The sequence below is a fragment of the Ailuropoda melanoleuca genome, chromosome 14, assembly GCF_002007445.2.
Source record: "Ailuropoda melanoleuca isolate Jingjing chromosome 14, ASM200744v2, whole genome shotgun sequence".
In the NCBI taxonomy this organism is placed as follows: Eukaryota; Metazoa; Chordata; class Mammalia; order Carnivora; family Ursidae; genus Ailuropoda; species Ailuropoda melanoleuca.
The window spans coordinates 34,982,526-35,007,085 of NC_048231.1; the positions used below are offsets into that span (position 1 = coordinate 34,982,526).

Below are 24,560 nucleotides of genomic sequence, written 5' to 3' on the forward strand. Positions count from 1 at the left end.
TGAATAATATTCCGTTGTATAGGTAGACCACATTTTGTTTATCTCTTCCTCCGTGGATGGGCACCTGGGTCATTTCCACCTTTTGGCTCTTGCAAATAAAGCTGCTGGGAACATGGGTGCACAGCAATCTGTTTGCGTCCCTGCTCCGTTGCTTGGGGGTATATCCACAGGAATGGAGTTTCTGAATCATAGAGTAATTCTAGGCTTAACTTTGAACAACCTGGTGGTCCTGTTTTACATGAAACAAAACTGGGGGCAGGGATGCTTGGAGAGGTTAAGTGACTTGTTTATTACATGTAAGTATCCAGGTGAAGAGCTGGAATTTCAACTGGGGTCTGTCTGACGGAAGCTAAGATTCTCTCTTTCATTATTTTCTCCTATCAATTTCAGGGTGGGAAGTTTGCCTCCGAGGCAGCTGTCCTGTGATAATCACATCACTGGGCAATTAATCTTTTCCCCCTGGGCATATCTAGCCCCATTCAGGCAAGCCACCAGACCTCCCGAAGCCTCCAGTCATCCTTTAAACGGGGTATGAACACTCTGTACCAATAGGGTGGTATTGGTATACACAGACTGGTACAGCATGTGCCAAGTTTAAATAAGTGGTACGGGGGACCAGAGTGATATCATTTATTCTATTTTATTTTGTTTTTAAAGATTTTATTTATTTATTTGAGAGAGCGAGTGAGAGAGAGTGAGAGAGAAGGAGCAGGGGGAGGGGTAGAGAGAGAGGGAGGAGCAGACTCCCCGCCAAGCAGGGAGCCAGACATGGGGCTTGAACCTGGTGTTCCAGGATCATGACCTGAGCTGAAGGCAGACGCTTAACTGACTGAGCCACCCAGGCGCCCCTATATTATTTATTTTTGATAGTGGAAGGGATATACGAGTTCTGGTGATCTAAAATGATTTGGGGGATTTCCAACTTTCCCCCCCTCTTCTGGATTTCTGATGCTATTCTTTCTAATGAGCACAATCGCAGGTGTTTCTGAAAGACATCCCTTGTTCAGTTCTTGTCTGTGTTGGGCTAGAGAGATTCAAGTTCTCAGCATCATGGATCTGTGTTTGTGAACAACTAGACACCATGCATTTTATAACTAATGTCCTAAGTGCTTGAAAGTTATTTCTGTGCTGATTTAACATGGAAAGCGTCCAGGTAGATTAATTTTATGGGCTCTTTTTATGGGGGTAACATTTCAAAAGCCTGCTTCTGGAGCGGTTTCATCAGATTTCATTGGCACCCTTGTCTTAATCATTCACTGATTTAAGGCAGGAATTTGGTCTAATTTTTAAAAATTTTACTGTAATCTCTTGTGAAATTGATCTGACATTTTTCCCCCCCAGTTACGATTTTGTACCATTGTCATTTTCAGCATTTTAAGATCTGCATTAGCCAGGGTAAAATTAAACATTTTTTGACTCCTCACCCAACACATTCAAAAATGCTATTAAAATATCTCGGACCCACTGAATCCATTCTTTTCAGAAACTTTCTCAATGAAAATGAAACGACCCATTTTCACATGAAGTGGTATTAGAAATTGTGAATTATTTGAAGTTTCTATTCTGCTTTGAGGCTGAGGACCTTTCCATTTTTGAAGACCAAAAGCCTCTGTTAAAGGTAAATTTCCTTCACTTCTGGTAAACTTTCTTGTTAGACAACACATTCAAATCATTCTTTTTTCAGGTTTGTTGTTTTTTTTCTAGACCGTTATTATTTTTTCCAGTTTATTCTCTCAGTGGCCCTTGTACCAACCAAAATTGATTCCCAACAGCTTTTTAGGCTTATCAACTTGTACCAGTTTGCCCAGGGCCTTTCCCAGCTTGGGTACTGGAGCTGCCATGTCTGAGAACCCCCTAGATCCCGGGCAAACAGGGACAGTTGGCTTCTCTGTCACTCCTTCTTCCCAACACTTAAACACATGAATTATTACTCCAGGATTCATTAGTAAGCAGGGTTACTGATATGTCAATGGATTGGTTCAGCTGTCTATGAATGGAACACATTATTTCTACTGTAGTCACAGGTCATGCATTATGGCTCATTGTGGACTTTGTGTTATTGATTTGTTTGCCTGTGTGTGTGTATTAGTGCGCAAGAGAGCCCACACATCGCAGTGTGCTTGTACAATCGTGTGCGTTTATGTGTGAGCTGCAGTCTTCGCATTATGGAAACACATTATCGAGTACGTGAGCACGGTGCCGCATGGAAATGAAACAGTGTACATTTGTCGATCCCACTCTTAAAGTGTCAATACCTTGGTTGTTGAACACTTTTCCTTTTTTCTTTAATATGCCAAAGAGACTCATTTGTATTATGGACTAATGGCCTGCAAAATTGCTTTTTTTGCAAAATGAAGGCCCTTTAAATCTTCATAAAATCATATAAAACGGTATTTGAAATATATAGATATTTATATGTCTATCAACTTACTTATTAGAGCTCTGTACAGAACATTTACCAAGGGTTTGAAATTTCTCCCTTTGAAAAATGTTAAAACATTTTGATTTGAAAAGGTGAGTTCCCAATAATGATATTTAAAAGCACAACACAACACAACACAACAAAACAAAACAACCACCTTTAACTATCCAGGCTCCTGCAATCAAGAAGTGACTTGGAGAAAAAGAGAGATACAAAGTGTAAAAGAATGGTGATTTCCTTAGTGGCAATAAAACTGCATGAATTAGGGGTACGTACATTCTGAGTGATTTATAACACTTGAAATTTATTTTAAAAATGGTTTCATGTAAGGAAATAACAAAAGCTGGTTGTTATTCATAGAATGGATAAAAGAACGTGAATCTAAATATGGATCTGAACAGCTGTCTCTTAAAAGGATCTTATTATACCATTTATTTAAATTATTTCCTTAAATTTTTCTTTTAGATAGTGCACTTAATCCTGCAAAGTGGCATTATATATTTGTTTATATTTTAACTTCATCACTATTCTCCTTCTTCACAGTTTCTCTGTTGGTATAACTCTTGGTCTCAACTTATCAATAAGGCATTTAAAAACGGCACTTACTTTTTGCCTGCCTTATATTATTAACTCTTTGTAATAAGTACAAAGCCCATCGATTTAAAAGGGATTTATTATTCTGAGGCTAAAAATACCTTGTTAAATTGCATAAACTTAGCAATTATATATTTTTCCCCAAATGAAAAAAAATCAGAATTTATTAGAAAGCCAACCTAAATGGATGTCACCTTTGGTTTTAAAAGCATTAAAATTGGCTTTAATGTCTCTCCAACTCATTTAACATTTATGTACACATGCAGGCTGAACCGTTAGAAAGCAATAGAACACCTTGTTATAAAATACACTTTCGTCATTATGATAAGAAATAAAAGCAAGCACCCTATTTGGAATATTAACTCATGTAGAACAGAGAGAGTGGTATATTTTTCATGAATTAAAAACAGAATCGAATAAATTCAGTTCATTTCTAGCTACCTTCTAGATTTGAAAGCCAGATGTCATTGATACCTACAGAAAGAACTCCTCTTGTGGGTTAATGTGGTTCCAAACTGACAGCTCACCAGCGTCCTCTGTGTGTCTTTGGCTCCAGTGTTGGCAGACCTAAAGCTAATCTGATTTTATTTCCAATGCACGGAATAGTGCCCCCGGGGGTTTGGCCCTGGGTTTATATCCCCAACTCTCTTTAATTTCCTCTTAAAAAGATTCATCTCATTTAAGCCTTTCTTCATCTGTAAAATGGGACTACTCAGGCAGCGGGTCAAGGACAAGTATGCCCATTGCAGTTATGCAAATTTAGACAGTTTCACTTAAAACACGAATAATGTTCACTACATCTTAAGTGGAGAGCATGTGAATCAGGGGGAAAAATGTACATTTTGAAATGTAAAGAAGCAGAGGATTTTACGTTTGTCCCGTCAAGAGACTAGTGCGCCCTACAGACTCCGCGGTTACGTCACGCCCCCTTCTTAATCTGGCAAAATGACACGCCTGCCATCTTTTGTCAGCATTACCCACCCATATGATGTGAGTTTTGAATTAGGTAAGTTCATCAGGAATGGGGACCTTCAGAAATTCCGTGGGGAGAGTGGGCACTATCCTTATTGGCAAGAATGTCGATGACATGGTTTCTATGATGGCTGGCACGCGGTAGGACCACAGGTGGCCAGCATTTCGCATGGGCTAGCTGAGCAGCCCCCTTAGGAATCCGTGTATCGGCTTCCTGCGGGGGTGGGGGGAGGCTGGGCTTTCTCTCCTCCTCAGGTGGGTGCGTAAATTCTGTTTCATTTCAAAGGACAAGAATGCTGCTGTTTATTTAGGCGATGGGTCTAGAAGCAAAGTGTAAAGAACTTGATGCTTTCTGTAGTGAGCCAGAATGCATGCTTATTCTCCATCTCATTCTAGTTATTTCTATGGCGACCTGACCTTAGTGACAAATTAGAAAACACATTTTTTTTTTTGAATTTAAAAATGGTTGTTTTCCAAAGTCTGCCTTGGAACCTCTTTTTGAAGTGAATAAATGGTTTGTTGTGCCTTTCCCAGAAACGGCACAAATAAAAGCAAATTTCTTCTAATTGGGAAGGATAAGAATTTCAGTTACACTAAAGATCACTAACTGATACTATAAGATTAGACCCAATCGGTTGGAATTTGGGGGAAAGTCTTAGAGATGTAAGGTAAATTTCCAGAATGAAATTTCATAATATGACTTTCTTCATCCTGTACTCGTACCTGAGAAACAGGACTGAGATTTCTGGTGTGAGATTTGGGTTAGATCTATGTGCCGATTCTCTCTCTAGATTTTTAGGCAAGAACATACTGAAGCTGAAAATTTCAGGGTTAAGTATGTCAGAAGCCTGAGGCTGGGTTGGAGGGAATGAGGACTTTTGCAACAAAAATAGGTGAAAAAAAAATCGTAGACGCACATTTGAGGGGATATGTTTTTGTCTGTGTGATGTATGTTTTGAGAAAGAGAGAGAGACGGAGACAGAGAGAGACAGAGACAACACTACAGGCCTCAAGAATCAAATTGTTTTCAAATTTGCGCACAGCAAATATTCCTTATTGTAAAAAATGTTTCCAAGCTCTGCCTGATGTTGATGTGAGTTTCTTCTTGTTATTATAACCCTTGTCTTCATCTATGATGTGTTAGATTATGTTGGAATGTGAACGCTTGGTATACCACAGGAAAAATACTCGGAAAGTATTTATAAAGTAAATAAGCTTTAATTAAATATCATTGTCAAGCATTAATCATTATAGCGCTGCTCCCTAAGGAAATAAGGGTGGATATTCAATTTGTTTTGATTATGTATGAATTTTAACAAAAGCCCTGTTTGTCTATTGCTGTGCTCCTCACAATGAGTCTTCGTGTGTCTCAGTCCGGGAACCGGCAAGATTCACAGTGGTTCAGTCCGTTTTTATTGTGTAGGGTGTAGTGATAAATATTTTGGGAAAGAGAAGGTGCCCCGTACGGAGCCCCGCCGTCAAGTGTGGAGGGAGGGTCTGCCTGTCAGTCCACACTTCCCCAAGTACACGTGCTAATATTTTCATTCCAAGAAGGGAGCTTGGGAAATTTGCATCAGAATATGAAAGAGGCACAAATAGGCTGCCAGTTGGCATGGACAGCCAGAAGCTTTTTTGGGAACTCCGATCTACCTGAACTTCCTGCGAAATTGTTGGTTTTAAATGACCAGCAGTTACAGACAAGGCCGGATTTCCCAGGTGAACAGCGGGGTCACGTCCTCCCTCATACGTCCACTGTTTTTGCTGTTCCCCTCCCGCCCAAGAATGTTTTTTAATAAACATTCCGGGCGGAAAAGCCCCCTTACGTCTGTTGCTAGTGGAAGCGAGGGTAGAGTTGTGAAGGGGCCATGGGGAAGAGGGAAGGGAGTTAGAGTTTTTAAAGCTCCTACTATGTGCCGGATGCTTCATTTGCACGTTCCCACCTGATGCTCATGGCAGAATGGCAAGAAATTTGCATGCTTTCCGTTTTCCAGGTCCTGGACAGAAGAAGGAAGTGTTAGGGACGCATTCAAGGTTGCATAGCTGCTAAGTGGGGTTCCTGGAGGAGGGCTCCAACTGTCTGGGCTCCAAACCAATGCTCTTTGCACTACAGCATCTGCTTTCCTTTTTAAAACAATTGTGGCTGATTCAGAATTTAGCTGAAAGAAGGCAATGATGAAAAACAGCTTAAAATTGATTAAAGAGCAGAAACCTACTGGACATAAAGGGTATACTCCACTTAGTAAGGTTATTGTCACCTCATGAAGGCTGTAGTTTGCCTTGACCACTGACTCCAGTCACCAAACGCCCAAAGGTCAGGGAAGCACCTGTCACAGGAGGAGCCCTATACTAGGTTCCCCAAAGGGGCAGGGGAACCGGGATGAACAGGGAAGGAAAGTCAGCAACCTCTCATTAGAGCAAGCTGGCCCGTCCATTCACCGATCCATCCATTCATCAAGGACTTACTGCACACCCAGCCCTGTTGCTACGTGGTGAGGACACAGTGGGACATGGGACGCCCTGGGCCCTTTCCCCAGAGCCATGTCAGAATCTGCAGTGGCCCCATGTGTTTGTGCTTGGACAGCCTGGGTTGGCTGTGAATCCTACCCCAAGTTGCTCCCCTGGGAATTTGTTTTTTCTACAATTATTTCTCACTTCAACAATAAAGACAGATCAGGGCAAGATCTATGGACATATTTCTTTTCTGTTTGCAAGCAGACCCAACCCTGTATTAATTAGTTGCAGGGCTGAGTTGTTTACCAATGTTTGTGGACATTTTTGTAAATGCTGGTTGATATTCCTGACCCATTTTTTTAAGGCTCAACCCTGAATGTCCTGAAACTTGGTTTTTCTATTCTTTCTAAGGAGACCTTGACTGTTCCCTCCTGTGGGTTCCTGAGCACCTGAAAACCTTCTGTAGCATCCCTTGTCTTGTTTTCTGATAAGTGGTTCTATTTCCTCTTTCTCTGCTTGAGGACAGGGACTTTTTTTTTAATTGATCCTGAGTTCTTGTAGAGCAGAAAGACTTTGAAAAGTATTTGTGTAATTGAGTAGAATTGAATCCAACCAAAGAGAAGTCATTTTCCTGCTTGCCCAGTAGAATTCCACTGGGCTCTTTTCTTTCATCATTAGTCATTGACCCATGTCCGCTGAGCATGCTCCAGGCCCTGTGCTGGGCAGAGCGGAAACAAAATTGAACGTGGCAGCTCCTGCCTTCCATTTGCTTCAGTCGAGAGGCCAGTGAGCATGCTAACACACTGGTTTTGGTTCTTTTTGTGTTTATCTTTTTGGTGACGGTGTTCCTTTTCTTTAATGCTCGCCTCTCCCGGAGAGGGTATTCTGGACATAGCCTAGTTCCAAAATGTCACAAGAGGGGAACTTAGAACATACACAGTGGAGCAACTGCTGAAGAGTTTCTCCAGCCTCGTTATGTGCCCCGGACTGTACTGGCCATGCCATGTACACCTTAGTCAGCTCCTGCTGTGTAACAAAACACCATGGCCTAGCTGGCTTAACACTGTGCACTTATTTTCTCATAGTCCTGGAGCCTACAAGTCTGTGATCAAGGTGCTGGAATATTCCTGGCTTGGGGACTGCACCCTCTCACCGTGTCGTTGTGTGGCCTTGCCTTTCTGTGCATGGAGAGAGTGTGAGTGGGAGTGAACGGTCTCCAGCGTCTCTTCCTCTTGAGAAGGACATCAGCCCTATTGGATCAGCCCACCCTTTTGACCTCACTTAGCATTTATCAGCTCCTCATAGACCTCTTCTCCAAGCACAGTCATAGCGAGGACCGCAACATAGGAATCTGGGTGGGACGGCACAACTCATCCCATAGCGATGTGATATTCTCGTTCCCTCCTCATGACAGTTCTTGGAAGTGGGCACTCTTCCCTCTTTTTATTTTATTTTTAGATTTTATTTATTTATTTTAGAGAGAGAGAGAGCAGGGGCAGGGGGAGAGGCAGAGGGAGTGGAGAGAGAGAATCTCAAGTAGACCTTATACTGAGCGTGGAACCCGACGCGGGGCTTGATCTCATGACCCTGAGATCATGACCTGAGCCAAAATCAACAGTCGGACACTCAATCGCCTGAGCCACCCACATGCCCCACTCTTCCCTCTTCTTAAGTAAGGGGGGGGTCTGAGCTCCGGGTCCCAGGACCGTGGGGAGGAGAAGTAGAATTCACAGTGCTCTGTCGGGCTTCACAGCCCACACCGCTAACTCCTCCTCCCCGCCGGACGCTGCGGGCCCCTAGTCAATGGGCCGTGGCCAAAAGTTTGCAACATCTTTTGTCTATTACTATGTATTTTGTTTAATCAAATGTAATGAGGTTTGTGGAAGCAGTAAACTGAAGTTATTTTCAAGTAGGAACTGTATTTAGTACCGTTAATTGAATCCGTCTAGTTAGTTAGAATAGAACAGTGGCTGTTTGCCCTGTAATAAGGAAATTGAGTTTCTCATAAAACAGCTAATTCATGTCCTCTTACGCCGTACAACACACCGCAGGCTGAACATCCCGAGTCGTCCTACAGTCCGTCTAGGCCCTGCCTGGACTGCCAGGTGGCTCGGGGTGTGGTCATATTCTGGGTGGGTCCCAAATGGCATGAAGGGACAGCGAGGGAAGCTAGCCATCGAGTGGGGCTGGGTGCAGAGGATCACATGACTCCTGTGCTGTTAAAGGTGGGCTACAGGGGGGACCCCAAGTCTCAGAGCAGTTAAAAAACAAGGCCGAACGACACCGTGGGTGGAGAAGCATGTGGAAAGCTCTCTATATGCTATTTTTGAGTCTCCAGGATCCATTTTATTTTCTAGTAACTGCACCGCAATGTTACCTTAGGGCACCGTATAGAACAAAACTGGCTGCGAAGGCCTGGCTCTTTCTCCCGCTGAGAGATGGAGCCTAGTTTCCCTACCCTTGAACCTGGCTGGCCGTAGGGACTTGCTCTACCGCCAGAACCGGGTGGAAGCAGTGTTCTGGGACAGGTGAGGCTAGATCATAAGGAATCTTGCTGCTTTTGCCCTGGTCTCTTGACACTCCTGCTCTTGGCTCCCAGGCACCATGCCATGAAGAACTCAAAGAGGATCCATGAGCGCCTCATTTGTAGAGGAACAGAGGCCCCTTGCGGGGATCCTAGCTCAGGTACGCACCTGCTAACCACATGGGGAGTGGCTCTTCAAGTCCAGTCCCAGAGGAGCCACCCCGATGAAGCCTCATGGAGCAGAGATCAGCAGTCCTCACCCAGCCAGGCCCGACTTCAGATCTGTGAGCAAAATGAATGATTGTTGATTTTTTCTAAGCCAGTAAGTTTGTGGTGGTTTGCTACATGGCAGTTGGTGGCCAACTCAGGGGCCCACCCACTGCTCCTGACCTCCCCATTTGCAAGGTTGGGTAGAGTGGACTCCTTGTCTCCCTAGAGATGCTATAAGGGTTACGTCAATCGTGCAGTGCCTGGACAGAGGCCACCATTTAGTGGGCTGGCAGTAGCAAATTCCCTACGGCGATACTTTGGAACTACGAAGTTGATCGCTATAGGTTGTTCCCAGAATAAAAATTCCTGGTTCCTCACACCATTCCTCATCTCATACATTTAAAAAGTTCCTTCTGTCAATGTTTCCAGCTGTCCTGCAAGGGAATATCCCTTTGAAATGCACCCAAGGGCTGCTGCTTTCTTTAAAATTGAGCCACGGAGAGAATGAAGGGTGGGGCTGCTGAGGAGAAGTCCAGGGAGCACCTACTTAGGACTTCTGTGCAGGGACTCAAGGCCAGCTGGCTTCACCAAGGTGGGCAGGCTTCCCGACAGCCCAGACTCCTCAGGACCCCGCGAGGAAGGTTGGAGGACCCCGCCTCTACTCACCAGCTTCTGACACGTGCGAATCCCAAGCACTTGGGCTGGAAACCGGAGGTAGAGACCAGACTTCTGGCAGCCCAGCATGCTGGAATTCATTGGTATTTAAAAACACTTCCTTGCCCTTTTTCATTATACAGTCTAACATTTAGAGACTCCAAAATCACTACTTATTAGTACAATACAACTCTGAGAACTTGGAAGTGGTGTTGGAAAAAACACTGCATTAGGAAGTAACAGTCTGATGGGATGCATATGGTAAATTGGGAATTCTTCAGAAACCCCTCGAACCTGTTGGCTGGGCAGGTTCACCGAAGAATCACGGGTTGCCGGTGAGAAATGCTGCCCTACGCTGCCTGAACAGGATAGCTCGCCTTCCACAAGGTTGACTTGAACATTTGATTATTTATTGTCTTGGACTACCTGTAATTGATTGCTTTATGTAATTGCTGTCCCCTCAGCTCTATCACAAAGGGACAGGTCCTGTCCTAGCCTGCAGCCCTGCAAGCTGCCTGGTCTTGGTCTGCAGATGTAATAGGCACTATAAAAGTGCCGAACGGATTGTTTTAGAAAACCGAGGGGCTTTGTTTAACTTTCTATAACGTCCTAGTTGATTCCAAACAACTTCTGGGGAACCCACAGAGCAAAAGAGAAAATGAATTGCAAATACATTTGTTTTATTACAGGCATATGACCATCTTTGTTAATATTTTATACCACAGAAGTCAGGAAAGAAAGGCCACTCATAATGCCCCAACTGTGAGAAGGCTGGTGTTGGCTCTTTGGTTGTTCTCTTGCTTCCCTTCAGCCCCTGCGTCTGCTGTTAGATGCTGTTGCAATTTTCTGCACCTTGGTGTCTGAGGGTTACACTTAATGTCACCGTCTTGTGGTTTAGATTTGCGAAGTGACGTCTGTGACCCAGACAGTGTGACTTCATGGTGTGACCTTAGAAACGTGAGTGGTTTGAGCAGCAGCTTTTGGCACTGGAGCCACGGGGCCCTGAGGCAGTCCCCACCCTGTCTGAGCTGCAATCTGGGCATCTGTAAGACAGAGCGGTGAACCACCCTTGCCTTCCTGAGCTCTGAGCAGATGCACGGCCCCAGTGGGAGAGGTGTGACGGGTGATACCTCCATAAAGACCACTGTGCTGCTTTCAGAGAACTTTAAAGTGACCATTGAGGGTCACATGAGAAACGGGAACTTCAGGGAGTAGGAAGAGAAACATTCCAAAGCGAGAGGTGCATCACTGGGCCCCCAAACTCTTCTTTTCACTATTGCTCTGCTCTTCCTTCTTTTTCATCTCTCATTTTATTAAAAGCCTCTGTACCAAATGTTTTCCCTCCTAACATTTGAGAGGAACCAATGTAGAGATTTGTTTAGCCAGAAGAAAAATATGTGAAGTTCTTATTTGTACAGCTTTGCTCTGTGGTTTTAAAAAAACTGTTTCTACCACTAAATAATAGGAAGGCCATCGGCACTTCAATGATGAAACTGGAGAAAAATGTAATTTTATTTATTTATTTGAGAGAGAGAGATAGAGAGCACGAGCGGGGGGTGAGGGTGGCGAGGGGTAGAGGGAGAGGGAAAACAGACTCTCTGCTGAGCGGAGAGTCCGATGTGGGACTCAGTCCCAGAACCCTGAGATCATGACCTGAGCCGAAGGCAGATGCTTAGCTGACTGAGCCAACCAGGTGCCCCAAAAATATAATTTTTAAAGACATTTTTACATGAGATCTGTTGAAGAAGGGCAATGGTATCAGATCCTTTCAGGCATCAGTTAGTCAGTCAGCCAATTTCAGCTTCAATGGTGACGTATGGTGCTGGGCTGGTAGAGAAGGATTTTCAAATTGGATTTCAAGTACAGTGGCACATTCTGAGCCTTAGTAGTTTTCATATATACATATACACAATGCAGAGGTCAGGCGTGCCCCTTCTCTGCTCTGTCGAAATTTTGTGTATAACTTTTGACTACCTCCCAACTTGACCACTAATAGCCTATGGTTGACCAGAAGCCTTACCAGTAACATAAACAGTCAATTAACACATATTTTGCATGTTATATGCATTATATACTGTTTTCTTATAATAAAAGAAAGCATTATTAAGCTAGAGAAAGGAAGACATCATTAAGGAAATCATAAAGAAAAGAAATAGTGCAGAGGGTCATAGGGGAAGGGAGGGAAAACTGAATGGGAAGAAATCAGAGAGGGAGACAAACCATGAGAGACTCTTGATTCTGGGAAACAAACTGAGGGTTGTGGAAAGGGAGGTGGGTGGGGGGATGGGGTAACTGGGTGATGGGCATAAAGGAGGGCATGTGATGTGATGAGCACTGGGTGTTATAAGCAACTGATGAATCATTGAACACTAAACCAAAAACCGTTGATGTACTATACATTGGCCAGTTGAATTTAAATAAACAAATAAGAAAATAATAAGGGAGGGAAAATACATTTAGAGTACTGCCCTTGTAAAAAACGGGACAGGGCCACATATACGTGGACCCATGCAGTTCGAACCCCTTTTGCTCAGGGGTCAACTGTACGTGATTTTGCACACAGAACCTCTTTGCATTAGAATCAGATGGAAGGGTTATGAAGTGAACCAAACATATGAGCCAAATCAAGGCCAACAGTATGAAGCCGAGAAGATTCCTGTTAGCAATCACTGATGACTCCGTGTTAAGCTCATTATATATGTTCCTATATCTTAGCCTCACAGCCCTGATGTAGCCTACTCTTGTCTTTATTGTGTAGATGAGGAAAACCAAGGGAGGTGAAGTAATTTTTCAATGCCTCTCAGCCACAGAAAGTGGTACTTGGGCTGCAGGCCCCAGAGCCCAGCCAGTTACCCCCAGTGACAAGCCACCCCCAAGGTATCCAGAATTCTGGACATCCCCTCTTATGCTGTCATTTCCTGTTCCACCCATGAAAAGACTGGGCTTTGTTCAGAGAGCTTGGCTCATTCTCAGATTACCTGGCTGGTGGGCAGCAAAGCCGGGCCCCACACGTGGACCGAATGCTCTTCGAAGCCCATGCCCCTTTCACAGATGCCCCAGGCTAACTACCTGCTAAGGCTCGGTCTCCCCCTCCCTTAGAATGTTGATGACGGTGGTAGGCATCTCATTCTGGAAAGTTAGGGACATAAAGCTGTCCCCCATTTAGGAATTGTGTTACTGTTTAAACTTTGACATCTCTTTTCTTCTTAGAAGAACATGTTTGATAAAAATGGTTAGCCCATAGAAGTCTGCTCCATCTTAAGGTATTAAAAAGAGCAGGAGGGGTCATCAAGGCCATCTGTGATCTGGTTTCTCCATGCAATCTTGCCAGTTTCAGATGGGACTGTGTCTTTGGTGTTTGTTTCAGAGTCAGGAGAGAAATGTTTGCTCTGCTTCTCCAACCATGTCACCTCGTGGGACACTCCTGGCCCATCCACCTGGTAGTACGGAAGTTTGGTAGAGGAGCCCTTGGTGTCATCAGGGGCAGCGATAAGGCTTGGGAAATGGAATGATGTGGGTTCTAATTCTGATTCTGCCCATCGTCCACTCGCTGACCTTGGACATGCTGCCTTGATCTCCCTATGCCTTATTATTATTATTGTTATTGTTATTATTATTATTGTTCCTCCAGAACCAGGGACACTAGTGCCTCAGTCCTTGAAGGACTCTAACAGGGATTAGAGAAATGGGATGTGCAGTACCCGGCACGACACAAGCACCAGGACGGGGTAAGCAAATCAGCATCTCACACTGAGCGGGGCAGGGCTTGGCTCCTAAGTCCAGAAAGTGTGTCTGGCTGGCAGTCTCTTCCGTCCATATTTATTTGGACTAGTTATTCCACGTTACATTTGACAGTACCTGACCCAGGATTGGAATTCAATCAATATTAGCTTCTATTATTTCATTATTATTATTACTGTTGTTGTCTTTATTCAGAGAGCATTTTAAGTCTGCCGTAAAGCAAAGGAACCAAATGGCGATGTAAGAGGGGTTGCAGAAGTCTTTTTCTTTATGAAGTGTCATTAAAGATGCCATTGACAGTATTGGCAGCTTCATTAAGAAGTCTGTTGATGATGGTAATAAGGCTGGCACATTTGGGATTCAGAATGGCACTCCTCAAGACAGAGGCGGAACTCGGGCTGGCGCTGCAGAGCCAGGATATGGCTCAGGGTCTGGAGGGCTGGGTGCCCGAGACAGCACGGTCTGCATAGATGGGAGCCTGGGGCCCCAGTGCCTGCTTGGCTCATTTTTTTTCTGGCTGGTGATTCTGTGTGCAGAACTCCCCTGCTCTGTGGACTCAGTTTCCCAAGCTGAAGTTGAGAGAGCCCATTTCAGCTGTGAATTCGCTCCTAGAAAATGGAGTCTGGGGGCTTGCTATCCCCTTAGGAACAGGAGCTAACACAGAAGAAGGAGGGAACAGGACTCCTTGCAGGAGGTGTTCTCCTGCGTTCTTTCTTTCCATGGTGTCTTTCGAACAATGTTTATTCACAGCTCCTTTGTGTCAGGCTGGAGTTTGGGAAGGCCCAGCACATGGACCGACAGCATCCCTGGTGAAGGATCCCTGTGGATCCCTGGCTGGGAATCGTTGGCCAATATTTCACATCCCCCGTTCCAGGTCAGCGTGTGCAAGTATAAAGTCGAAATGGCCTTCCCAGGCAGGAAGTAGAATTCGGTCATAACAACATTTGATTTTTAAATGGAGAACAATCACTAATAGTGGTTTTAGAGATTGATCTCAGTTCATCCTCCTGCCACCGTGACATCTGTCAATCAGGCCAGTGCTGCCTCTTGGTCTTTTATCTGATTCCAATGTGAATGTGTTTAGGGAATAGGCTTGTACTCAAAATGTAAATAGGCGTTTTACTCTCCCTCTTAAAGCTATTACTGTGTCGATGGATGTCTTGCTATAGTTAAAGGTCTGTCAGCATTTACATTAAGGAGCCTTATTTTCGAAGGCTTAAAATGCCATTAAAATCTATTCGACGTGGTTCTTCAAATGGTCAAATTATCCAAATTTCTTTGCGAAAATCTATTTGACTCTTTATTCATTGGTGAAAATACGCACACCGTGCTGCCCCTCGTGGAGTCTTGGTTTCAGAAGCCTTGCAGGGTTTTGTTCCCACGACATTTTCCCCTCCTGGGCTGAAGGGCTTTGGTTATTTTGCATTTTCTTTGTAAAATTCCTTCATGTTTATAAGGATGTTTGCGTAGGAATTAAGGTCGTAGTAGGGTATGTCAGCATACATGGTGCTTTTGGATTTTTTGCGGGGAGAGAAAAAGAAGGAAGTTGGGCTGAGGTTGACTGTGTGCCCAGAGCACTGTGTCCATTGAAATATTATCTCATTTAAACTGCACAGGAGACTTTGGGGGGGGCAACTGCGTCTCCTTTTATAATTGAGGAGACAGCTTTGGAACCTAAATGGTAGACTTGTGCTTGAAGACCCACATCCAAGCCATGACCTTTGCACTCTACTGCAGATACTCACGCTTATTTCAAAGGTTGACTAAGACACAAATCAAGGTCAAACATTATTTTAAGGTTTATTTATTTATTTTACAGAGAGAGAGAGAGTGGTGGGGAGAGGCAGAAGTGGAGGGAGAGAGAGAATCCTTAAGCAGGCTCCCTTCTGAGCAGAGAGCCTGACATGGGGCTCAATCCCAGCACCCTGAGATCATGACCTGAGCCAAAATCAGGAGCCAGCCACATAACCAAATGAGCCACCCATGTGTCCCTCAAAGCCAAACATTTTAAGAGACTTCACTAACTTCGGTGGTTCTGATGGAATATTATTTTCCAAAGGTGGGTCTTACTCTTAGCAAGCCAACCTCCCTCTCCTTCTGTCTTTGACAAATATTTTTTTAGCATGTTCTATAGTAAGCCCTGTTACCATCACACTTAAATAATTGTATTAAGTTCTGCAACAATTTGCAATTAATCATTTCTGCTTCAAAGCTGTCACACACATCATTCTGTCTGCGTATGAGACTGTGTCTCACCCCTGCCAGTTCTTTAAAGCTAAGAGATCAGTGTCCTGGTTTGCCTGGGATCGTCACAGTTTACACAGCACTCCTGTTGTCCAAGCTGAATTATCAGTGCTTCCATCCTTTGTGCTCAAGAATCTGGGTGATAGTATCATGGTCACCCTATGCAGGGTCAATCTAGCCTTGGCTACTCAGAGAGACTTTCGTGGAGAATCCACCCCATTGACATTCAGGGAGCTTTCTCTAATCTCCTGTTACTTTTCTCACCCACTCCCTACAAGTGGTCAATTAAGTATCCTCTAAATGTTGCACTTACATTTCTTGATTTTGATAGTACTTCTTGTTCTGTGTGTCTCATGACCTCCGTGATGGCGATGGAGGGTGGTCAGTACACGCTTGTTGAATTGATGGGCAAGTGAATTAATTGGAAAGAAAATTCTCTTCCTCTTCCCTCGCTTTGGCTGGTTCTAATGCTTCTCCTCTCAAGGGCCCTGCTTAAGGCTGTTTCTGCAGGAGACCGTCCATAATTCTCTATTCCCCAGCTTACCAGTTTCACCCAAAGTATGGCTTAAAAAATAGCCAGTGTTGTCTCCCAGAGCCAGGTGCATCATGGCTCTCAAGTATAAGATGAATAAGTGAATGGATATCTTCTTGAAAAAACCTTCACTATGGTTCTTCTAATGACCTGGGCCCCTAAGGGAACTTGCAGACTGAAGCAGCATTTAATTTCCTGTAACACTCATTTTAAAAGACAATACTTTCATTAAAACTTTGAAGGTACAACCCTGGCAGGTAGTAAACTCGACTACTTTTTCCTTCACAGGAGTTGGCTTGAGATATACGTGCTATTGTTTATTCCCCACCGAAAACTCAGAGGCACATTTGGTGTCACTTTATCCTTTAGGTCAGGGGTGGGGCTTTAGTGGCAGTGATAACAGGGAAGGCTCTCTGAAATAGTGGCTTATGGGGGCTGGAAGCATGCACTTGGGATTCAGATGTGTGTATTAGCTGTCTATTGCTGTGTAACAAATTATCCCCGAATTTGCAGCTTACAACAACACACATTTATTACCTGACAGTTCTTAAGGGTTGAGAATCTGAGTGTGGCTTCACTGGGGACCTCAGATGTCAGGGCTCTCACAAGGCTGAAATCAAGGTGCTGGCTAACATTGCAGTCACTTCAAGGCCAGATGGGGGAGACTCTTCTTCCAAGCTCACTCCCATGGCTATTGGCAAGATTCAGCTCCTCACAGGCTGGTGGGTTGAGAGCGTCAGGTTGTCACTGGCAGTTGATCAGATATGTAAAAGTTCCTCGCCATTTGGGCCTCTCCAGAGGGCTACTCACAAGATGGCAGCCTGCTCCTTTTGGTATGAGGGCCGAGGGAGAGAGAGAGAGAGCCAGAGAGAGAGGGAGGGCATGAGCCCAAGATGGAAGCCACATCTTCGCAACCCAGTACCAGAAGAGCTATCCCATTGCTGCTGTATTCTTTTCATGAGCAGTGAGTCAGTAAGTGCAATCCACGCTCAAGGGTCGGGATTATGCAGAGTGTGAACACTGGGAGGTGGGAGTTACTGGGGCCATCTTAGGGCCTATCAACCACGACATGTTTGGATCTATATCCTGGTTCTTTCTTTCAGTCTCTGTTTATCTTTAAAGACGTTACTCCAGTCTTCTGAGGATCAGATTTCTCATAAATCAAATAATGTCCATTTTTGAAGGTGGTTAATAGGAAGAAATAATTTTTGTGAAACACACATAATAGGTGTTTGATAATGGGTAGCCGGGACTATTATTACTGTAATTAATCTTGGCGGGAGCGGAGGGCTTTTGATTTCAATTCTGTGTCCTAAGGAACACAAGCTCCCCGTGGACCCTGTGCCTTTGACTGAGAACAATATCACAGTTTCAAACTTAGATGATTTTGAGTTGCTTTCTGGGCATGAGTGAGTTCTTCTGTGCCCTCCTCTCCTCCCTGGGAGGTAATTTATGGCACCGACTCTGTCATTTATGCCATTATTTTGAGGTAATGGAGTCAGCCCCACACTGAGAGGATTTGTTTATTCCCGGTAATGTTTCCTGCATTTTCCCCTTGCCATTCACTGTCTACACGCTCCCTCCATTCCCTGTTAGAATTCACAGCGTTTGCTAACGCGGCTTGTGCAGACAGTCTTCGCTTTCTAAGGCTAAGAGCTAAGAGACAGTGTCCCCAGGATCTGACAAATACGTATTTGTGAAAAGACCACCGTCACTTCTGATGAACGACCACTAGAGTGGCCTCCCCGTGGCCCTCCACTTCTCTGTACACGCTGCCTCATGCTCCATGCCCGGCCAGAGGCCTTTTGGCACTAGCTGAGTCGGACTGGAGACAGCCTCCATGACTTGACTTGTTGAGATCATTCATCCAACAAGCACAGACTGGAGAGTTACCGTGATGAGCGAAAATGCGGTCCCTGCCCTCATGGGGAGACAGACTGTAATTGAATGGTGCCCGTATGCAGCTGCCCATCTCGGGGAACACAGAGAAGGAAGAGTGAACGGTGTTCAGAGGCTCCTGGTAGAGCAGGATCTGACCTGCTCCAGGATCAGGAAAATCTTGACTCTGCAGGTGAGCAGGAGAGGGCGGGGACAGAGGAAAGAGGCTTCAAGGCAGAGGGGACAGAGGACAGGATGCTTAAGGTCCTGAGAGGAGGCAGTGGTGACAGTTACAGTCTGCATTGCTGCTCAGTAAATAAATACACCATGCTCCTTCCATGGAGGACTGTCAACTTTCCATCCCCTTGACTTTGGGCTTGGCTACGTGACTTGCTCTGCCCTGTGGGATGTTAGTGGATGTGACATGAGCAAAGGCTTGAAATGTGTTTGCTCAGAGGAACTTCCTTTCTTATGCTTCTGGTATCACCATGAGAAGAATATGTTCTGGAAAGCCTGCTGGCCCCAGAACAATGAGAGACACGTGGCGCAGAGCAACCCCAGGCCTGTACCTTGCGGAGCTGTCCCCTGGCCCACACGCCCAGGAGAGTGTTACATGCTTTCGGTGTGTGTCACTGAGCTTAGGAATGGGTGGGTGGAATGACTTCAGTGACAGAAGGAGGGTCAGGGAGGCTGGGGCTGAAATAGCAATTTGGACAGTGGTGCAGGATTCAGGAGGAGAGGAGCGAGGACCAGATCACCTGGGCTTTGAGGGTCAGAGTGAGGATTTTGGTTTTTTCCTCTAAATGTGCTGGAAAGCTAGGGAAGGTTTTGGCAGGGGAATGCCATGGTCAGACTCTGGAGAATATGCTAGAGATGGGTAAGATTTTCTCTTTCAGAAATCTGCATTTTTGCTTGGGATGTGAACTCTAACCCCTGACTGGTAAGCGGCCACCACCGTGTGCCTGTCTCCCCAATTTCTGTAACCATGCTTTTCATGGTGACCTCAAGTGCTTCTCTTCTATGAAGCCTCCCAACATGGTGTTTATTATTCCCTTCCCTGAGTTCCAATGCCACTTTTTTTTTTTCCCTCCCAGGACCTGTTGCCCAACACAACATTGCCACAGGTCCATATCTGACTTAGACTGGGGCGGCCTTAAGGGCAGGGCATGTGACGTAGTCATCTCTACATGCCTGTGTTTGTTTCTGTGTGTCCACCACCCCCATACCCCTGTGTATAGGGTCTGTCTGGTAAGCAGTAGGTGCTCACTAAATACTTCTTTAAAGAATGAATGAACTATCTTACTGCCCTTTGTGGCTACTTATCATATAGCAGATTATTAAACCTGTCTGTCTTCACCTTTCCCACCTGCAAAATAGGGAGGATAATGGTGCCCCTCACTGGGTTGTTATAAGGATCGAGCAGGTGAGTACTGATTGAGTGGTGCTTATCAATTAGTAAGCATTAAAAAATGTTAGCTGATTGAAGTCCTGTAATGGTTTTGCAAAGAGTGAATGGGTGAATAAATGAAGGGCATATATCCACTGGGGCCTTTGTGAAGGGACACCCAGCGACCCACACAGGCAGTGACAGGACGTGCAATGATGTGGGGTGAACAACCCCTAGACAGTCTTGGCCAAAAGACTCTATACCAGATCCTCTTGTTAGGATTGGGCACATTTAACTGAAGGCCCCCGGTCGATGGATCATTTCTGTAAGTCTGAAACTGAAGGTCTTCTGGCATCTGAGTTCTACAGCTCCAAAAAGTTGCAGGCAGCTCCAGATGCATTTGGGATTTAAGTGTAGCAGCATACCGTCCTCCCGCTTAAGTTTGTCAAAAGGCGTACCTGGAGGAAGGAGACTGCTACCTAAATCCAGATACTCATTCCCCAGCTCCTCCAGGGCAAAATACACTCCATTTTGTGTCGCCTTATTCCTGCAAACATCCAGAACATATTAAACAAAGTACCTGCTTGCTGAGTACCTGAATGAATAAAGGGGTAGGAGTCTGTGATAGTCCCCTGTGGAAAGAAATTTACCATGTTGTCCAGGAGATTAAAAATAATCCCCAAATTATAAAATGCATTAGGTGTTAAGCCAGTGGCAGGGGGAGGACATGCACCTGCTGGGGGTGGTGATGCCATCAGAGGATGCTGTGGGGGGGTGGGATGTGACCCTGGGGCAGGGAGTAGGAGAGGTGGAGACCCTAACCCTGGCCGTCTCAAACTGGAGCGCTTCCTGCCCTCCTATCTGAGCACCTTCCTTTCCCATCACGAACCTATCACTCGCCTCCATTGGGGAATTGCAAAATTTGAAAATATCTTATTCACACCTAGGCATGTCACTTCTCGACATGCTTCCTAATTTACATATAATTCGTTTGACTCATGTAAACTGCATTAACAAAAAGAGGAGCTATGCGATAAATTACTAGTGACAGAGGCCAGGCTGGATCGCAATTATTTTTATAAGCCCCCGGTAAGCAATGATGTTGTGTTTTTACAGCGCATGATGTCCCGGCGATATTGAAACGCCTGCAGCCGCCCGAAGCGCGTCTATGCCAACCCGTGGCGCAGGTAGCAGCTCCGCGCCAGACTGTGGTGGCCGGAGAGGCTCAATCTGCGCCAGGGTTCTGAATCCCCGGGATGGCATCGCCCGTTCCTGGCGTTCTCCAGGGCCCGCGCGTGGGCGTGCAAAGTGTGCATGTAGACTGTGCATCCAGGAGATCGCGGCTTCCTGCCTCCTTCCTGTTGTCTTATTAGTTCTAGAAACCGAGCTGGCCTCTCCCCTGTCATCCCCGTTCTTTGCTTGCAAAGCGGGCTTGGTAACGTGGTCAATGGGAGGACTGGGAAGGGTTCCTGAGATGTCTAAACCAATGATGCAAGCTAATACTCAGCGAGCAGTTACTTACATGTGCCAGACACGAAAGCGGGTCCTTGATGGGCATTGTCTGGTTTAACCCCGAAGATACTCTTCCGAATCAGCTGTTACTGTTACTGGTAATTACGATTATGACCCGTGCTATTTCACAAGCAAGGGGAACGAGAGGTACCGAGTTGGAGTGCTTTGCCCAAGACCCTTGTAGCTGAACCTTGTAGCACGTCTTTCTGAAGTCAGAGGTGACATTTTTGGCCACTAAGATGTCCTGTCTCATCACAGGTCACCAGTCTTTAAAAACCCTCCCTTGGGGCACCTGGGAGGCACAGTTGAAGAAGCTACAGCTTGGGCTTTCGGCTCAGGTGGTGATCTCATGGTGGTGGGATCGAGCCCCGCGCTCTGCATGGAGGCTGCTTGAGATTCTCTAGTCCTCTCCCTCTGTCCCTCCCACTTGTGCACTCTCACTCTCTCTCATTCTCAAAAATAAATACATAAATCTTTATTATTATTTTTTATTAAAAGTTTTTTTTTTTAAGATTGTATTCATTTATTTGACAGAGAGAGAGAGAGAGCATGAGCAGGGGGAACAGCCGGCAGAAGGAGAGGGAGTAGCAGGCTCCCTGTCGAAAAAGGAGCCTGATGTGGGGCTCCATCCCAGGACCCCAGGATCATGACCTGAGCCAAAGGCAGACGCTTAACAGACTGAGCCACTCAAGCGCCCCTAAATAAACCTTGGAAGAAAAAAAAAGAAAACTCTTGCTTATCTGAGGGGAGATGGGGCATTTCAGGATTGCCTTGGTAAAGGCTGAGCTGGGGTCCGGGTCATGGGAAGGTCCAGGTTTCAGGGGCTTTGGTTTGAAGGATATTGGCTCCAGGTCCCCATCACAATAGATGGTTTGTCTCCACACCTGCTAATCACCTCTCCTGGCCCCAGAATGTGTGCAAGGTGTGATTGCGGGCTTTTTTCTTGTTTTTATTGATTTATTTTTTTCCGTGAATCTGAATCTTGCAAACCTGAAATTGTGATATATAATGTATTAATAGTCTTAGTTTATGCACAGATTTAGAAATAATGCAAACCCTACTTTACATTTCCTCCTCCAGAGAATTAATCTTGAATTGTGCTGGTTTTGAATTATGTGAGGCCTTCGGGAATAGGCCTACATCCCTTGCAAGAAAATTAATCACCCTGTAAATGACTTAACCCGCCTCTCAGGGCTTCGCGGTGGAGACTAAAAGGAAGAATGCAAATGATTTGAAAGGGCCTGTGTGGTACCTGGGCCCCTGGCCCCAGCTCTCCTGTCCTGAGTGACTAACCTTCCCAAAGGAGCCCCCTTACTCTTGTTCTCCCTGTTACTGGCAGGTTTCCTAACTCTCTGGGGCTTTTTGTCATATGCCACTTCAGGGATCCCCAAAGTTTAATTGACCCCACAACACAGGGCAGCGGGCCCCTGGTTCTGCCTCCACTTTCTCACTGAGTGCAGAAGGTATGAAGGAATGTGTTCTCCCCACCAGAGGAACCCCAGAGAGCGGTGCCCTGTGGTATTGGGGTCCATGTGGCTGGGTCTTTGATTTCTGGTCGTTGTTTTTCAAAGCGCGAATCGAGTGGGTTTATGAAAACTTGCAGATGTGTGAGATGCTGTCTTGGCCATCCCCATGACAACTTCGGGACATCAGTTTACAATTGCCAGTTTAATTTTAATCTCTACCCCCTAGCCCCCAACTCTAGAATCTAGACCGGGGGTCCTCAGCCCGCAGAGAAGACATTTTTCTTCTTAGTCTGTTGTCTCCTTCCTCGTGCACCCGCACTGCGGGAGGAAGGACCAAGAAAAAGCACTGCCTTTGACTTCAGAGTCGCTGCGGGGAGTAAGGAGTGATCTTGGCCAACATCTTTATTTTCCAGCGAGAGGCTGAGACCCAGAGGGCCAAACCCGACTTTGCAGCGGGAATTAGCAGCAGAGCTTAAACTCGAGGAGGAGGTGAGCTGGCAACCCATGTCTCTCCTGTCCTTGCCCTCCCAGGATTGCTGCATTACGTGACATGAGCCAGAGATTCTTGACGTGGGGGGGGGGGCCCAGCAGAGGCATCTGTAGCATCTTTAGAAAAATCTGTATTAGCTGCTTGGGCTGCCGCAGCACAGCACTGCAGACTGGCCTGTTTAAACCACAGAAATTTTTTTTCCGCACCATTCTAGAGGCTGGAAGTCCGAGATCAAGGTATTGGTAGGGTTGTTTTCTCCAGAGGCCTCTGTTTCGGGGTGGTAGATAACCGTCTTCTCCTTTTGTCTTCCCACAGTCTTCCCTCCGTGCCTGTCTCTGTCCTAACCTCCACTTCCTCTTAGGACACTTGTCATGTTGGATCACAGCCCACTCTAGTGACATCCTTTTACCTTAATTATGTCGTTAAAGACCCCATTTCCAAATACAGCCACAATCCGAGGTCCCTGGGGATGGGGACTTGAACATACGAATTTTGAGGGGACACAGTTCAGCCCATAACACTTTTCCCTCTGCCCCAGCCCTTACTTCATGTCCTGCCCACATGCAAAATAATACTTTCACCTATCCTCAAAGCCCCCAGAATTTAAATCCATTCCAGCATCAACTGGAAGTCTAAAATCTTGTCTAAATTTCATGTAAAGATAGAGTTGACATTCAAGTTAGGATTCATGCTGGGGTAAAGTTCCTCTCTAGCTGTAAGCCCGTGAAACCAGACACGTTATTTGTTTCCAAAACACAGGAGCGAGACAGGAAAGGATAGATCTCTTATTCCGAAAGGGGGAAATCAGAAAGAAGAAAGGGCTTATGGGTTCTAAGTGTGTCAAAAGCATAGCAGAGAAAAATTCCCTTTGATTTTCAGGCTGGAGAAAAATCCCCTTTGGCTCCATGTTCTGGGCTCTGGGCCCACCAGTTATCTCCTGGTTCCCAACTAGGAGCTTCTGTGACAGTGGCTAGTGATGTCCCACCATTATCCTGGTGAACACCTACTGGTCGCCTAGGAATGTGCTCTGTGCCACCAACACGTCACAGGTATATAGCCGCTATTAAATCCTCCCCACAGCCCTGGGAGGGAAGCTTGTAAGTCACAGAAGGGCCACCTTTCCTGGCCAGGGCCATATGACTCTTCAGTGAAGGTGTTAGCATTTGCACCCAGACAATCTGACCTCAGAGCCCTTGCTCACCTGGACCTTAGCATCCCAGGAAGTTTCCTGCTCAGCTCTCACCTGCCGTGTCAGCATCAAGGGTTTATTTGGTTGCTTTTGTAGCCCCCCGTTCTCGGAAGGCATTCTATGGCAGAAAAGTGCTTGTCTTAATCTTTTGTGTGTTCCCGTCGCTGGGATGGTCAGTGTCTGTCACACAGTACGCTCAATACGTATTTGTTGGTGATGAGTGATTGTAGGGAAGCTGTGATCCTTCCCTGAAAAGACAAACCAATTAAATCTCAAAATCACCTCCGAGAGGCA

The 24,560-nt window shown here is 45.6% G+C and overlaps 1 long non-coding RNA gene across 3 annotated transcripts in view; it reads left to right on the forward strand.

Annotated features, from left to right (window-relative positions):
- The first annotated feature begins 3,986 nt into the window (after positions 1-3,986).
- LOC105240860 overlaps positions 3,987-24,560 on the forward strand; it is a 113,842-nt gene continuing 93,268 nt past the window's right edge. Inside the window, exon 1 of one of the 3 annotated variants that reach the window (XR_004620367.1) lies at positions 3,987-4,022. This is a non-coding gene — a long non-coding RNA (uncharacterized LOC105240860). Of the gene's footprint in view, positions 4,023-8,949; positions 9,125-13,463; positions 13,556-24,560 lie in introns of those variants that run through there. The other 2 variants (XR_004620365.1, XR_004620364.1) reach the window with 2 other exon arrangements.